Below are 15,390 nucleotides of genomic sequence, written 5' to 3'. Positions count from 1 at the left end.
ATCTCTATGACACAATCTTAATTGAAAGATATCTAAAACCTTAACATATTAGCCAAATTATGGTCTTGGTAATGTTTCTGTTCATTAGGATTGGGCAACTAGATACATGGTTCTAGGCAACGATATGGCTGATTGTGGGCAACTATGAAAAAGAGATAAAGAACATACACATGATCTTTTTTAGGGGTTCATAGATAAATTTAATCCCATAAAACTTCATGGTTTTAGTTATGTACCCATGATCAGCTCCACCCCGCCACCCTCTATGATCATTCGTCAAATGTTTACGATCATATCAAGGGATCCCACCAGAGCAGAAGAAATTCTTGACACACAACTATGACACAAAATTAATTGAGAGGTATCTAAAACCTTTAGATATTGATAAAATCGTGGTCTTGGTAATGTTTCTGTTCATAAGGATTGGGCAATGAGATACATGGTTTTAGGCAACTGTATGATTAATTGTGTGCAACTATGTTATCTTTCATGCATTGTGCATAAAAAATATGCAAACTACGTAGGGCAACTATGGTATCTTTTTCCATGGTTTTTGTTGCTTTTGTTGTGTGATAGTTTTTTCTGAAATCACATGATGTTCTACGTATTCATCAAATGCAGCCGAAGACCGCAGGCAAAAAACAAATGGAAGACCTATGTGGCCATGTGCAGGATCCAAAGGAAAGTCTTAACTAACATATGCAACCAAGAATAGCAGGGCAAAAAGAACACTAGTCCGAACCAACCTATCCAATCAAGAAGAGCACCTAAATACTTATAAAAAATATTGGGCAAATCCACTCGACAAACAAAAAAGGAAAAATGAGCCACTTCCGATCCACTCCTATGCAACTCCTTCCGACATATTGTGCAACTCCAATCATAACTTGGGTAGTGCCCTCCACCTTCGTCCACCCCCACACGCTTCCTCTCTCTTGCCTCGCCGCCCACCACCTTCATCTTCCCGCTACACGCCCTATCACACACCTTGCCGCCCTCCACCTAGCAAAAACACAGATGCAAAACTGTTCTGGCACAAATCCAAGCAACTGTCCTAACAAAACCAAGCAACCGTGGTAGCATTACTACTTAGATTATCTACTTTACGCAGAGGAAAAATGTATGATATTGATAACTATCTAACACCCACCCCCTCCCCTCCGGGTGTCTTCTCTGTTCTAGCAATAACCAAGCAATGCAATTACAAAAAAACACAAAATGCAAAACAGTTCTAGAAAAAAATCCAAGCAATTGCGCTAGCAAAACCAAGCAACTGCATTACAAAAACCACAAATGCAAAAACTATTCAAAATAAATCCAAGGAACTGCCCCAACAAAACTAAGCAACTGCAACTCTTATAGCAAAAATCCAAGCAACTGCTCTGCCCCTAGAGTGAAAAGTTTCCCTATGAATCCAACGCTAGCCACCCCCCTTCAATCCCCATATCAGCCATGACGATCGCAAGAGAAGCCACTCGCCGTAGTACAAAATCCGCCCCTCTCCCTCGTTTGCAACCCCGTTTGTCCCGCTATCCTTCCTTCCCCGTTTAATTTGCTGCAAAAACTATTTAATAGCTATCCTTGCTTCCCTGTTTGTCCCGCCTTACCCTGCCCTTGAGGCCCTTGATCTTGTTGGGCATTTCTTCTGGCCGAGCATACCGTGCTTTACCCCTATGAAGCAAATATATGAGATAATTGGCGAACAAAACAATATACTGCTAGCAAAAAAAAGTCATTCAATTGCACAGGAAACATCGTTAGCATGATACAAAAATCCATCAAAATTATGTCATAGAAAATCCATTGCAGCATCAACTTTGCATGAGAAAAAAACTACAAGCACCAACTCAAACTACAACTTCGTGCACTATGCCTTCATTTTTGAGCAACTCTGATGCCACCATGCAGCAACTACAATACTAATTCCAAAGTTTTCTAAACATATGCACACATTATCACAAACATCACCCCGTGAGACTATCAACCTTTATTTAGCGCTGATGGAACAGATATGAACATGGCATTGTGCTTGTTCCATCAAGACATCTAAAGTTTCTCTTCAATTTTAATCATACTTGGTATGTGTTGACTGTTGACTGTGTACAGCTTATATCTGAATCTAGTCCATCACTCATCATCCTTTATGATACCTTGACCGAGAATAGAGAGTAAAGAAAATTACATTGGTACATGGATTTCCCGTGATCAATTTTGAGCAACTCTTATGCCGCGTCCAACAACTACTAATCCCGGGGGATGCGGATCTTTTTTATAGGCTAAACTGACTGTCAAGTGCCAAACTTCTCTGGCATTCATGAATGGCACATCAGATTTCTAATTAAACTGTTCTAGCACAAAAAGGTCATAATGACTGTCTACAAGCAATAATCCAAGTACAATTGTTGGCATGTTGCGCCCAGTCTCGCTCTCGTCATTCCTGTCATTAACATCCAAATCTATCTAGGTTCAGAACAAGTATTTGGATAGGTTGTGTGAATAGGACCAAACAAGGGTGGTATCGTGCTGTTTCTGAACATTGTAATTATGTGCAAAAGGATGCAAAGTTTATGAACATTGAAAATGAATCTGTACAGAATGTAGAGGTTGATAATTCGTTTGGTGCTTTTGAAAGTTGTAAAGGTAGTACAAAGGATGCAAAGATTGTGGAATCTGGATGCTTGCGCACCTGTTCTTGGAATATGTACTGGTGTTCTCCGCGTACATGCTTTCTGAAGTTTGGCATGCACAGCGTTTCAGTTTCAGTTTCGGCAAGAACAGAAGAACAAACACCCTCGCGTCATGTCTCATCGTCGCCAGAGTGCTTTGGGACGGGCACTCCGGCCCTTGCTCCTCCGCTTGGTGGTCACGGCACGGGCGGCACTCTGGCCCTCGGTCCTTCAGTTTTGCGGTCGCGGCGCGGACGGAGAGCTGCCCCCCGCTCCCCTCCTCCGGTTGGTGGTACCTCCGCCCCCCACTCAGTCTCGAGTTCGGGGTGCTCCATCTTCTCAAACCCTCTCTCTTCTCAGGCAGTTTCGAGAACGACGGATAGGAGAGAGAGAGAGAGAGAGAGAGAGAGAGAGAGAGGAGAACGTGTCAGGATGGTGGGTGGGTGAGACTCAGCCTGGACGTGACGAGCGGGCTTTTGGCCCGGCTCGCGGCCCGTTAAGGACCGGACCGTACGGTCCTGGATCGTCAAAAAAGTTGGTCGGTCCGAGCTCAGGAATCAGGCCCGATAAAGCTTCGGTCCGGTCCTGTTTTTAACCGGGCTAACCGAGCGGACCGAATCTTGGCCCAGTCCAGCTCCAACATCTGTTAACTAGGGCACGCACCGCATAGAGAGAGAGAAGGAAGAGAGAGAATACTTGACCCGGTCCTCGTCCAGTTCAAGGCGGGCGGTGACGGCGCCTTATCCCTCTCCCATCCCACCGGCGAGCGCCGCCACCGTCGTCACTAGGCCCACCACTCGCCCGATCTCTCCTCTCCATCCCTCCCAACTCGTTGACGTCGCCCCTCTCCTCTCTTACAGTGCCACCTTGCCTTGCCCGAGCATGCATGCCACCGCGCAGAACATTGAGGGCCACCGGCGCACAGCACGCACGGCCGTCGGCCTGCCCGCGACGAACCACCTTGTCCAGTAGCTCCGCCACCTTCAGATCTACTTCCTAGTGCAAGGAATCGGCCGAATGGGCACCAAAGCCGTCACCATCATCCTCCATCCCCAAGTCCAGCCGCCGTCATGCGTCGTCCATTACGTCGTCGTAGCTGCTTCCCCGGCCTCCTCGACCCCGCCATCGAGTTTGTCGTGAGTCACTGCACCTTTCTACTCGGTTCCCCCTTCTGAATGTGGGCCAGCAGCCTTCTCTTGTCGACCACATGGTCACCACCTCGCCGCCGATGGGTTGCTGGTCGGTCCGTCGGTCCAGACCGGGCTTTTGCTTGTTCGGTCCGGTGCAGGAAAACAGGACCGCTCGGCTGGTCGGTCCGGTCCGGTCCGGCTCGCCGTCGGCCGGTCCAAACAGCGGCTCGGTCTGGGACTGGACCGGCCCGGACCGTGTCCACCCTGAGGTGAGACGGACGCTGATTCATCGGCCTCTTCTAACACGGTATCTCCCTCGCCCCCGCGTGCACGTCAGTTCCGATAGGAAACAACCTGCGCAGCGCGATTTTAATCAGGCTGTGCGCTCAGGGGCTCCATTTAGTGCAGGTGCACTAATAAATATTTAGGCAACAACAAACAACTAAGTCATGCAAACATCAATTCAGAAAGATTCAGAAACTAACAAAGTGACGCTTTCCTGTCCTTCACCTTCCTAGTCAGTCACATCCCATATATAGAGATCGACCGCTGTATGCATGGTCCTTTAGATAAGAATCAACAAACCTCAAATCTATGCGTAGTACCTCTGTCATCTTATTTTTTTAAGCAACTCGTACAGCCATCCTGAGGAACTAACTTCTACAGAAGTTTAGCCCCCCCCCCCCCCCCCCCCACATGGCCTCTACTTCCCTACTCCCTTCCTCGTCTAGTCCTATGTAAAACGCCATCCTCCCTCACTCTCCCTCATCTGCAACTCGCCGATGGGTTTGCAACGTAAGTCTGCAACACCCCTCCCCCTTTCCCATTCACCCACGTGAAAATGCTTGTGCGCGCCGCGCTCCCTCGCCGCGTAGACTCCCATCGATGACCTCCCCTTATGACCCGCCTCCCCCGCGACCAAGAATCATTATGTACAGAGGGAGAAGGAAGGATGGGCTACTTAGCTCAGCAGTCGCCATTGATTTACGTGTGCAATGCGCCTCGAGCGCTCCGACAACCCACCCGCGCCTCAACTTCCCATGTCGCCAGATCCCTTGAAGCCGCTGCGGCAGCCCACCCGCGCCGCCGGCGTTCGCGCGAGGGGAGTGGGGTCGTGGAAATGAAACACGAAGAATCTTCGCCGAATCGCGCCGCCCTGCTCCTTCCCATCGTTATCTCCGCCTCGCTGTTCTTCTCTGCTCGAAGGTGGATTGGGGAATTTTGGGGAGGGGACGTCGTCATTTGCTGGTACGTGGCTGTTTCACCTGCCTATTTATTTCTCTCTGTGGGACCCAGGTTTTAATTCAGGCGAACCGCTGTCGGTTTCTGACCGGGAGACGCGCACGATCTCCTCGATCGGACGACAAGGCACGGTGCGCTTTAATAATTCGGGTTGATTGATTTCCCAGAGATTTAATGTGTAAAAATTAAATTTAAGCTACATGAGACACATGATAGTGCACCAAAATGAATTGGAAAATCATACGTGTATGTGTCCCTGGTGCATGTTTAGTCCCGATGCAAGAAATTTCTAACATCGAGAATCTCGATTTTAAAATGGCGGCTGCTAGGAATCATCCGACTTATTTCCTCGGGAAATTAGTCGGGTCCCCAACCGTCCGATCAAATCCCTCGATACGTTGGATTAGTCAATCTAGACCGCGTCGCTCTGACACAATAGAACGCCGTGCGTGGCCTCGTCTTCCTCGCGTCGCATCCAATTCAAAAAAATCCCCACGCACACGCGATTCCTGAGATAGACGCGGTGAGCTCCAGCGAGCGGCCCTGATCTAGCTCGCAGTCGCAGCCGCCATGCCGTGCTCGCTCGCAGCACCAGGCTCTGCCCAGCTCGTTCCTCACCTTGCAAACACATTACCGCTGCCGGTCGTGGCAACACCATAGACTCTAGGCATGGCAGCAGCGCTTCACTGCAACGGGCTGCCCCCAAGAGCCGCCAACGACGCTGCACCGAGCCATTCACAAGCGCAGCGCTGGAGCACCGGGACCAGTCGCGGGAGTGGTGCATCGGAGCAGGGGGGAGGCGTCGACGAGCGCTCCATTGCAGCTCCGTAGTCGGCGACTTGCAGCTTCATTGCAGCTCCGCCACCTGCGCCGAGCTGCTCCATTGCAGCTCCGTCGCCGGCGTCGAGCGCTCCATTGAAGCTCCGCCGCCTACGCCGAGCGGCTCCATTGCAGCTCCGCCGCCTGCGCCGAGCGGCTCCATTGCAGCTCCGCCGCCTGCGTCGAGCGGCTCCATTGCAGCTCCGTCGAGCGCTCCATTGGAGCTCCGCCGCCTACGCCGAGCGCTCCATTGGAGCTCCGCCGCCTGAGCCGAGCAGCTCCATTGTAGCTCCGCCGCTGGCGCTCGAGTACTGCAACGGCACACGAGGTTGCATTGCATCACGGACGAGGTTGTAACGCACCATGATGGCCGTGGACAAGTTGTTGCGTTGCATACCGGCGGCCATGGACGCGTTGGTGCATTGCAGCACCGGCATTCATCGACGAGCGCCATTTGTATCACCGGCATCACCTCCCGGTTCCCCGTTGTTGTGGTGGTCCTTACCATGGCTCCCCTCCATGTGCGCTATGCCACCTCCAGCGATGCAACGGAGGAGCTCCGGCTGTTGGTGCCGACGGCCGGCGTCTAACTCTTCCATTTTCCTAGCTGTTGTGGTGGTGCTCGGCTGCTCGCCATGGCTAATCTCTTGGCGATGGGATGTAAAAGGAAGAAAGAAGAAGAAACGAGTGGAGGAGCTGCGTTAGAGATAAGATAAGGTTGGGGCGAAGCGGTGGGCAGCCGCAGCCTGACGCACACACGTGGCGCATAGAGAAGGAGGCTTAAAAGAGAGAGAGATAAGTCGGATGATTATAAACGCTTTCCTTTTAAAATCCAGTAAATCCAAAACTAAGTTGCAATTCATGAAACTTATCGTGGTGTCATATGGACACCAATGGACTGTGATATTATATTTTTTTTTCAAATTTGAGACAAGTTTTGATATAATCTGTCGGATTCAAGGCTCCGCAGACCCTTAAGAGGTTCGAACACTCGGGTGCGTACGAACAACTCCTACTCCCCGTCTTGCCGGCCCAACAATTACATAGCTAGACTCGACGAACCCAAAGAACGCGAGACATAGAGATTTATCCTGGTTCGGGCCACCTTGCGGTGTAATACCCTACTCCGGCTTTGTGGTGGATTGCCTCGAGGGGCTGTGGGTTAACTAGTACAGTGGGTGAACAGCCTCAGGAGGTGAGGTGTTCTTCAGCTTGATGAGCTGGTGAGTGTGAGGAGGTCTGAATGATCCGACCCCCCTCCCCCTCTATGGTGGTTGCTAAGTCCTATTTGTAGTGGGCTTGGTCCTCTTCCCAAATGTTGGCGGGAAAGGATCCCACAACGGCCAATTTCGAAGGGAGACAACTAGTACAAGTTATCCTGACAAAAGTAGTCTTCGCCTGCAAAAGGCTCTGGTGGTGACGCTGCCGTGGGCTCCACGATGACCTCCGTCCAGCCGTCCTGGCGGTCTTGGTCTTATTGCACCAATATGGAAACCTTTGCTCGACTCCTCGGGACTCCGTGCCTGCGCTTGCCTTCTTAGCACCAAAGAGGAAACTAGTACATTGCACCTGCTGGCGCCCGCCTGGCCTTGGTCATCATGGCTCACGCCATGTGAACCTCGCGAGGTGCGCCCTACATAGATATCTCCGCTCCTTGGGAGCCAGCCTAGTGAGGCCGCCAGGTCTTGGTGTCGTCCTCCTTGCGAGGCTTGGCCCCTCGCGAGGGTCTTGTGTTGTTGCTGCCGAACTGGGCCCTACCTGGCCGCTGATGGAGCCATGCTATGGGCCGCAGGCAGGCAAGTCTGGCACCCCCGGCCCCATAACGCCGACAATAGCCCCCAGGCCCAAGGCACGCTCGAGCTTGGCTTCGAGGCGAAGCCAAAGGGCAAGTGCGGAGCACCGCGGGCCCCAACCGCCTGCGGCCTCGGTCGACGCATGGCGATTGATGGGACGTGGGCATCTCCGCTTCCCCACGCTGTCTCAGCAACCGTCCGACTTGACGAGACGCCGCTGCATGCAAAGGGAAAATCATCATTACGTGCGATCGTGGTGACCGACGGTTGGCCTCCCCTTGGCTATAAATGAGGGAAGGGGCGGAGCCCCCCTTGCTCACCTCTGTCTTCTTGCAGTGCACTCCTTCTTCTTCCTCTTGGTCCCTCCATCTTGCTAACTTGCCAAGATATCCATGGCGCCGATCAGAGGTTTTCGGTAGCGGAGAAGGGGAAGACCACCCTCGTGGAGCCCGAGCTGCTTCTGCCGAAGAAGAGGTCCCAGCATCCTCACAATGTCGGTGCGAGGCAGGAGGTGACACGGCCCTGGTATGACGGCCACCCCCTGGCTTCCCACTTCCTTTGTATGCCTAGGCACCAGACTTAGGAGTAGGTGGCAGTGTCCCACGCCGCGCGAGCCGTGGGGACCAGGCTAGGGCCGTGCGGCCGTCCGTCTTGCGAACCCACGCCGAGGCCTCCTTGCGTGAGTTCGTGCAGTGGGCGGCGATGCCTCCGTGCACGTGGATCCGGTTCCCGCAGTTCTTCGCCAAATAGATGCTGCCGAGGGGGGCGCTCGAGCTGTGGCTGCAGCATGCCTAGTGCTGCAGTCTAGCCATGGGAGCAGAGGTGAGGTCGTCTCCTCCGGCAAGATCTTCATGACTCAGGGATGGGGCGAGGTCGCCCGCGCTTGCTGCGCGGAGGGGGGCCCTGCCATCCATTTCGAGTATGACGGCGCCTCCGCATTGTTCTTCAAGGTCTTCGACGAGGAAGGTCGCCGCTTAGAGTGCTACCCTAGGGGAGACCATCAGCAGGGAGAGGCGACGGGCGCAGCGCCTACTGTGGGTCCTGCCGATGACTTCCTCGGCAGCAGGGACGATTCCTGGGAGTCTAGTGACTCTCCCGAGCCTAGCGAGTCCTTGAAGATGAGCGACGACAGCTACGTACCCCCAAGCTCCTGCCACGCCTGGAGCGCCACGGCGGCCTCCTCCCGGCGCCAACGGTGATCTGGATGGGGTTTGCGCCGGCCTCACATGGCCCACTGTTGACGATGGCGTCGGTGTCAGTGCCCGTAGCCAGGGCTTCTCGAGGCTGCTTTTTTTAGTTCCCTGTGAGGAATCGAAACGAACCGTGAGGGGGCATGTAAAGAACCTGTAATGCTTTTGTTCCATCGCTTATTACTCTTAACATGAGATTGTGGCTGCGTGTCTCGCTTAGGCATTACTCCTTTTCGATCTTGCGGTAGCTTTAGCGCTCTACATGCACTGTCAGGTCCCAGTCCCCAGGCAGGCTCCAGCCGTCGCTGGTATGCCAGGTCACGATGCCGTGGTCAAGGCTAGGAGGTGAGCGGCCCGAGGTCCGGTAAGAGCTCCCGAGGCGCGATGCTCAGGAGGTCCCCCTTGGCGTGCAAGCAACTCCCAGGAGGCCGAAAAGGAAAGCAGCACTGTCGGAGCGAGTTTACAGGAGCGGAGGGCTTTGGACAGAGAGATTCGCTTTGTTATGTATGGGGGACTTATCTTTTGGCAACCCAATGGTGATTCCTTGCACAAAGCCCAGCTTGTGCTTCAGTGGTGGTATTAATAGGTAGGGCTGAGCCGGTCCCCCCTTCCGCCGCTCATCTAAATGCTCTGCGTCCTCGGGTCCCGACCCTCGAGCGAGGCTCAGCCGCCGCTGGTATGCCAAGTCACGATGCCATGATCAAGGCCAGGGGGTGAGGGCTGGAGAGTCAGTAAGGGCTCCCAAGGCGCGATGCTCAGGAGTCCCCCCTTTAACGCACAAGTGAATTGTGTAGGAAAAGGGGCGGTCGGCGAGGTCGCCTGTAGTTGAGCCCCGGAGATTCCTATGGGTTAGTTCGAGAGAAGAGCATGACTCGTAATCGCGTCGCTGTCCTGCCGCTGTTCTTTCCGCAAGAAGATGAAGGCACTGAGGATCTAGTGAGGTGATGTGCATGGAGTGGGCCATGAGCCAGAGCTTGATCGCACAGGTTTATCAGCATTGCATGAACGGACCCGAGCACAAGCGCCGTGCCAGCATGTGAAACCCTCGCCGCGCGATGAGCAAGAGGTCGGTCAGCTACGCGGGGATCCATGAAAGGCGTATGGCAGGTAGTTAGTAACATAAATCATCTCATGGGAGAAGATAAAGCTAGTCCAGGTAGATGCAAGAATGATACATGCTGCAGGGACGGACCCACGCGACTTGGGGATGATGCAGCCCAAGGGGCGCCCCCAACAAGGTAAACTAAAGATGCAAAAAGGATAGGCGCCGCAGGGACAGGCCCATGCGACATGGGGATAATGCAGCCCGAGGGGCGCCCCCAACTGAATAAACTGGTAAATGTCACCTGGTGCCGTTGCTAGAGAGATGTTGAAGTAGCTGAAGATGCGCCCTGAAGAGGTTTCTCCTCATGAGCCGCCTTGGCCTTGAACCTCGGGAGGCTCTGGAGGTTCGCGAAGGACTGTTGCTACCTCCGCCAGGACCACGTCGCACCTGGCCTCCTGAGCAACCACGATGCTTCGCAAGCGACGCTGGAAGGCGGCAGCCGCGTTCGGCAAGCCAAAGGGCATGCGAACGTAGCAGTGAGGTGGGCCCTCACACCGACCAGCGTGCGAAGGCCAGAAGCACTGCTGAGTTGCAACTCTGTTGAGCCCGGGGATGTTGACATAGCCGCGCAGCTTGTTGTCTTCGCCGAGACAAGGAGCTGCGTTAGGTGGTGGGCGGCGGTCGCCGCGCATGGCTCTTGCCTCTTGAAGCTCCTCGGTCGTCTTGGAGATGAACTCCTGGGCTCTTGGCACCTTGTGCCTAGTGCCCTCGTGAGGGAAGCGTGCGGCGAATCATGCCTCCACGTGGTGCCCGAGCGCCTCCCTCGTGGCATTGGCCAGGTCAGAGGCCCTCTAGAAGGGAGCCCTCGAGCCCAACCTGAGGAGGGCATCGAGCGCACCTTCCTATGCGAGAGAGGGAGCCGCCCCATCCATGGGCGCTGGTCCTGAGGTGGTGCCGCTGGAGACGCCGCTCTCATGAGGCTCTTGACGGAGTAGCTGCTTTTTCTTCTTGGGGACAGCCTCAGGAGGGTAGATGGCGCCTTCGTTGTCTGGGTCTTCCATTGTCGCAGTCTGGTAGGCGCGCTCGAGAGAGCACACCGCGTCCTTCTCCTCGCAAGCGTCGCGATGATGTCGTGGCTCCTTGGCATCTTGAGGACATTGTAGACATGGTGGGGCACCGCCATGAACTTAGCCAGGGTCGGATACCCAAGGATGGCGTTGTACGGTAGGCGAATGTGAGCGACGTCGAAGTCGATGAGCTCGGTGCGGTAGTTGTCACACTGGCCAATGGTGACAGGGAGGCGGATCTGACCTATCAGAGTGGTAGAACCATCGGTCACTCTTGAGAAAGGCTTGGTGGGCTGAAGCTGATCATACGACACTTGGAGTCGGTCGAACATCTCGATGGAAAGAACATTGAGCCCCGCGCCACCATCGATGAGGGTCTTGGTGAGAAGGACGTTGCTGATAACGGGCGAGCAGAACATTGGGACAGCGCCGACAGTTGCCGCGCACTTGAGCTAGTCGGACGAGCTGAAGGTGATGGTGTACTTGGACCACCTAAGTGGGCGCGTGGCCTCGAGCCTGGGAAGGCCCACGTTGACCGCACGAGCGAACTGCTTGAAGATGCGGCGGGAGGCTGGGGCCTGAGCGCCACCCAAGATGCAGGCGATGGTGCGAGGCTCCTGGAAGCCTCGAGCCCCCTCGTCTTGGTGGTGGTGGCAGTGGAGGGAGGCCAGCATTGCCCTAAGGATGGTCCTCACCAGGCTGACCTCTCTAGGCTCCCTCACGAGGCTGGCCTCTCTAGATGCCCTCGCGAGGCTGGCCTTGCCAGCAATCCTAACGAGGCTGGTCGCGCCACTCCTGGTGGAGGCCGCGGTCGTCCCAACATCCTCCACTTCTGCTTCCTCCGCAGCCGTAGCCTCGGTCATTGCACTTGGGGCGTCGACCGAGGCGCCCGTCGCGGATGGCCCTGAGCTCATGACAATCGTTGGTGTTATGGTTGTGTACATTGTGGAAGACGCAGAATGGACGACTACCCTTGGACGACTCTGGGTGGTTGCAGCCGCGCTTCATCTCTGGTTCGGCCATGAGGACGACAGCTCCCTTGCGCTGCACGTCCTTGACTTTGGCCTTCTTGTCTTCTGGGTCGATAGCTGGGAACTTGAGGATGGAGTGGAGCCCCTCCTCGGCCCTCGCGCACTTGGTAGCCATGTTGAACATCTCCAGGGCCGTGCACAAGTCCTCGTGGATGGCGAGCTCCTCCTTCATCTTGACATCGCGGACGCCATAGGAGAACGCCAAGATGATGGCTTCGTCAGAAACTTTGGGGATCCTGAGGCGAACGCTGTTGAAGTGTTGGATGTACTTCTGCAGGGTCTCCCCAAGATGTTGCTTGATGCGCCGTAGGTCACCTGCGGCAGGCGGGCGGTCGCGAGTACCTTGGAAGGTTGCGACGAAGCGCTTGCGCATCTCGCCCCAGGAGGAGATTGATCCCGCGGGCAGGTTCAGGAGCCATGAGTGCGCGCCATCCTTGAGGGCCATGGGGAACCAGTTCGCCATGACCTTCTTGTCGCCGATGACCGCCTCAATGCGTAGCTCGTAGAGCTGCAGGAACTCCGCAGGGCCGGGGGTGCCGTCGTAGCATGGAGGAAGGTCAGGCTTGAACTTGGCTGGCCAGACGACGCTACGTAGCTCAGGGGTGAAGGCGCGACAGCCTGCTGTGGTCACCGGGGCCCGTCACGGAGGTGGGGCCTGATCTTGGCGCTCACGCACCACCGCTGCAGGTGGCGCGCGGTCTTGACATGGTGGTGGAGGAAGCGCTGGAGCACCTTCTTGCGGCCACTAGACCTCTCGGCAGCTTTCTTCCTCACGCGCGGGCGCCTGGCACGGTGGGTCGCGCCGAGGGGGCATGCGTCTTGGGCCGAGGGCGACGTCCTGACGAGGAGGTGGCAGAGGCGCTCCATGGGCTATGTCGCCCGCAGTAGGTGGCGGACGAGGCAACGAGAGGGAAGGTGTAGGCGAGCCCCCAACCGCGCTGACTAGCTCGGCGATGCGGTCCGGCCAGTCTTCATAGAGGTCGTCGACGGGGCAGTAGAGCAGGAGCTCGGCACCATGAGCAACAAGGCATGCACGTTCGTTGGGCCGTGATGAGCGTGGGACGATGAGCTGGCCGGAGTCAGCAACGGGGTGGTGGTGCATCCGTCCCGCCGCATGTAGGTATGCTGCGATGAAGCTTGCTGCTCGTGCCCCGCCGGGCCGGTGACGGCGTTGGCGGCTGGTGATGGAGCACGATGGGGAGGCCCGCCGACGGGCGCCATCTGGGAAACGCGCATGGCGAGAGCGACTCGACGCTCAGCACGGGCTCAGCGAGCATCTGCCATGAGGACAGTGGAGCGGCGGCGAGTCGACCGTCGGAAGAGAGGCTTCGACGCACCCCTACCTGACGCGCCAAATGTCAGATTCAGGGCTCCGCAGACCCTTGAGAGGTTCAAACACTGGGGTGCGTATGAAGAACTCCTACTCCTCGGCTTGCGGGCCCAATGATTCCACAGCTAGACTTGACGAACCCAAAGAACGAGAGACACAAAGATTTATCCTGGTTCGGGACACCTTGCGGTGTAATACCCTACTCCAGCTTTATGGTGGATTGCCTCGAGGGGCTGGGGGTTAACTAGTACAGTGGGTGAACAGCCTCAGGAGGTGAGGTGTTCTCGAGCTTGATGAGGTGGTGAGTGTGAGGATGGTCTGAAAGATCTGATCCCCCCCTCTATGGTGGTGGCTAAGTCCTATTTATAGTGGACTTGGTCCTCTTCCCAAATGTTGGCGGGAAGTGATCCCACAACGGCCAATTTCGAAGGGAGACCACTAGTACAAGTTATCCTGACAAAAGTAGTCTTTGCTTGCAAAAGGATCTGGTGGTGACGCTGTCATGGGCTCCGCGATGACCTCCGTCCTGCCGTCCTGACAGTCTTTGTCTTGTTGCACCAATATGGAAACCTTTGCTCGATTCCTCGGGACTCCGAGCCTGCGCTTGTCTCCTTAGCACCAAAGAGGAAACTAGTACACCGCGCCCGCTAGTACCCGCCTGGCCTTGGTCATCATGGCTCACATCATGTGAACCTTGCGAGATGCGCCCTGCATAGATATCTCCGCTCCTCGGGAGCCAGCCTCGTGAGGCCGCCCCAGGGAGGTCTTGGTGTCGTCTGCCTCGCGAGGCTTGGCCCCTCGCGAAGGTCTTGTGTTGTTGCTCCCGAACTGGGCCGTACCGGGCCGCCAATGGAGCCATGGTACGTCCATTTTGCATCATGTTTTCTTACTGTTATTTATAATGTTTTTGTCCATAATAATGCTTTTTGGAGTAATTGCAATGCCTTTTCTCTCATAATTTGCAAGGAACACACCAAGAGAGAGAATTCTGGCAGCTGGAAATCTGGACCTAGAAAAGCTACGTCAGGCTACCTATTCTGCACAACTCCAAATGAGCTGAAACTTCACGGAGATTTTTTATGGATTATTTAATAAATACTGGAGCCAATAAACACCAGAGGGGGGCCACCAGGTGGGCACAAGCCACCTGGGCGTGCTAGGTACCCCAGGTGTGCCCTGGTGGGTTGTGGCCTCCTCTACCCACTTCCGGTACCCATCTTTTGGTATATAAGTCATTTTGACCTAGAAAAAAAAATAAGATGAGGACTTTCGGGATGAAGCGTCAATGCCTCGAGGCAGAACTTGGGCAGGAGCAGTTTTGCCCTCCGGCGGAGCGATTCCGCCGGGGGAACTTCCCTCCCGAAGGGGGAAATCATCGTCATCATCATCACCAACAACTCTCCCATCCCGGGGAGGGAATCTCCATCAACCTCTCACAACACCATCTCCTCTCAAACCCTAGTTCATCTCTTGTGTTCAATCTTGTTACCAGAACTATAGATTGGTACTTGTGGGTGACTAGTAGTGTTGATTACATCTTGTAGTTCATTACTATATGGTTTAATTGGTGGAAGATTATATGTTCAGATCCACTATGCTATTTAATACTCCTCTGATCATGAACATGTTTATCATTTGTGAGTAGTTGCTTTTGTTCTTGAGGTCACGGGAGAAATCATGTTGCAAGTAATTATGTGAACTTGATATCTGTTTGATATTTTGATAGTATGAATGTTGTTATTCCCTTAGTGGTGTCAAGTGAACGTCGACTACATGACACTTCACCATATTTGGACCTAAGGGAATGCATTGTGGAGTAGCAATTAGATGGTGGGTTGCGAGAGTGACAGAAGCGTAAACCCTAGTTTATGCGCTATTCGGTAAGGGACCGATTGGATTCAAAAGTTTAATGCTATGTTCAGAATTTATTCTTAATACTTTTCTCGTAGTTGCGGATGCTTGCGGGAGGGTTAATCATAAGTAGGAGGTTTGTTCAAGTAAGAACAACACCTAAGCACCGGTCCACCCACATATCAAATTATCAAAGTAGTGAACACAAATGAAACCAACATGATGA

General features: G+C 54.4%; 1 long non-coding RNA gene across 1 annotated transcript; it reads left to right on the top strand.

Moving 5' to 3' along the window:
* The first annotated feature begins 4,470 nt into the window (after window positions 1–4,470).
* Window positions 4,471–14,905, top strand: LOC147964852 (uncharacterized). The gene is made up of 2 exons (XR_015608003.1): window positions 4,471–5,044; window positions 14,280–14,905. It is a non-coding gene; the product is annotated as an uncharacterized LOC147964852 (long non-coding RNA).
* The last annotated feature ends 485 nt before the right edge of the window (window positions 14,906–15,390 follow it).

The sequence above is a fragment of the Triticum urartu genome, chromosome 6A (assembly GCF_056163025.1).
Source record: "Triticum urartu cultivar PI428250 chromosome 6A, HENAU_Tu73, whole genome shotgun sequence".
Taxonomy (NCBI): Eukaryota; Viridiplantae; Streptophyta; class Magnoliopsida; order Poales; family Poaceae; genus Triticum; species Triticum urartu.
This window is presented reverse-complemented; position numbering and strand designations above follow the sequence as displayed.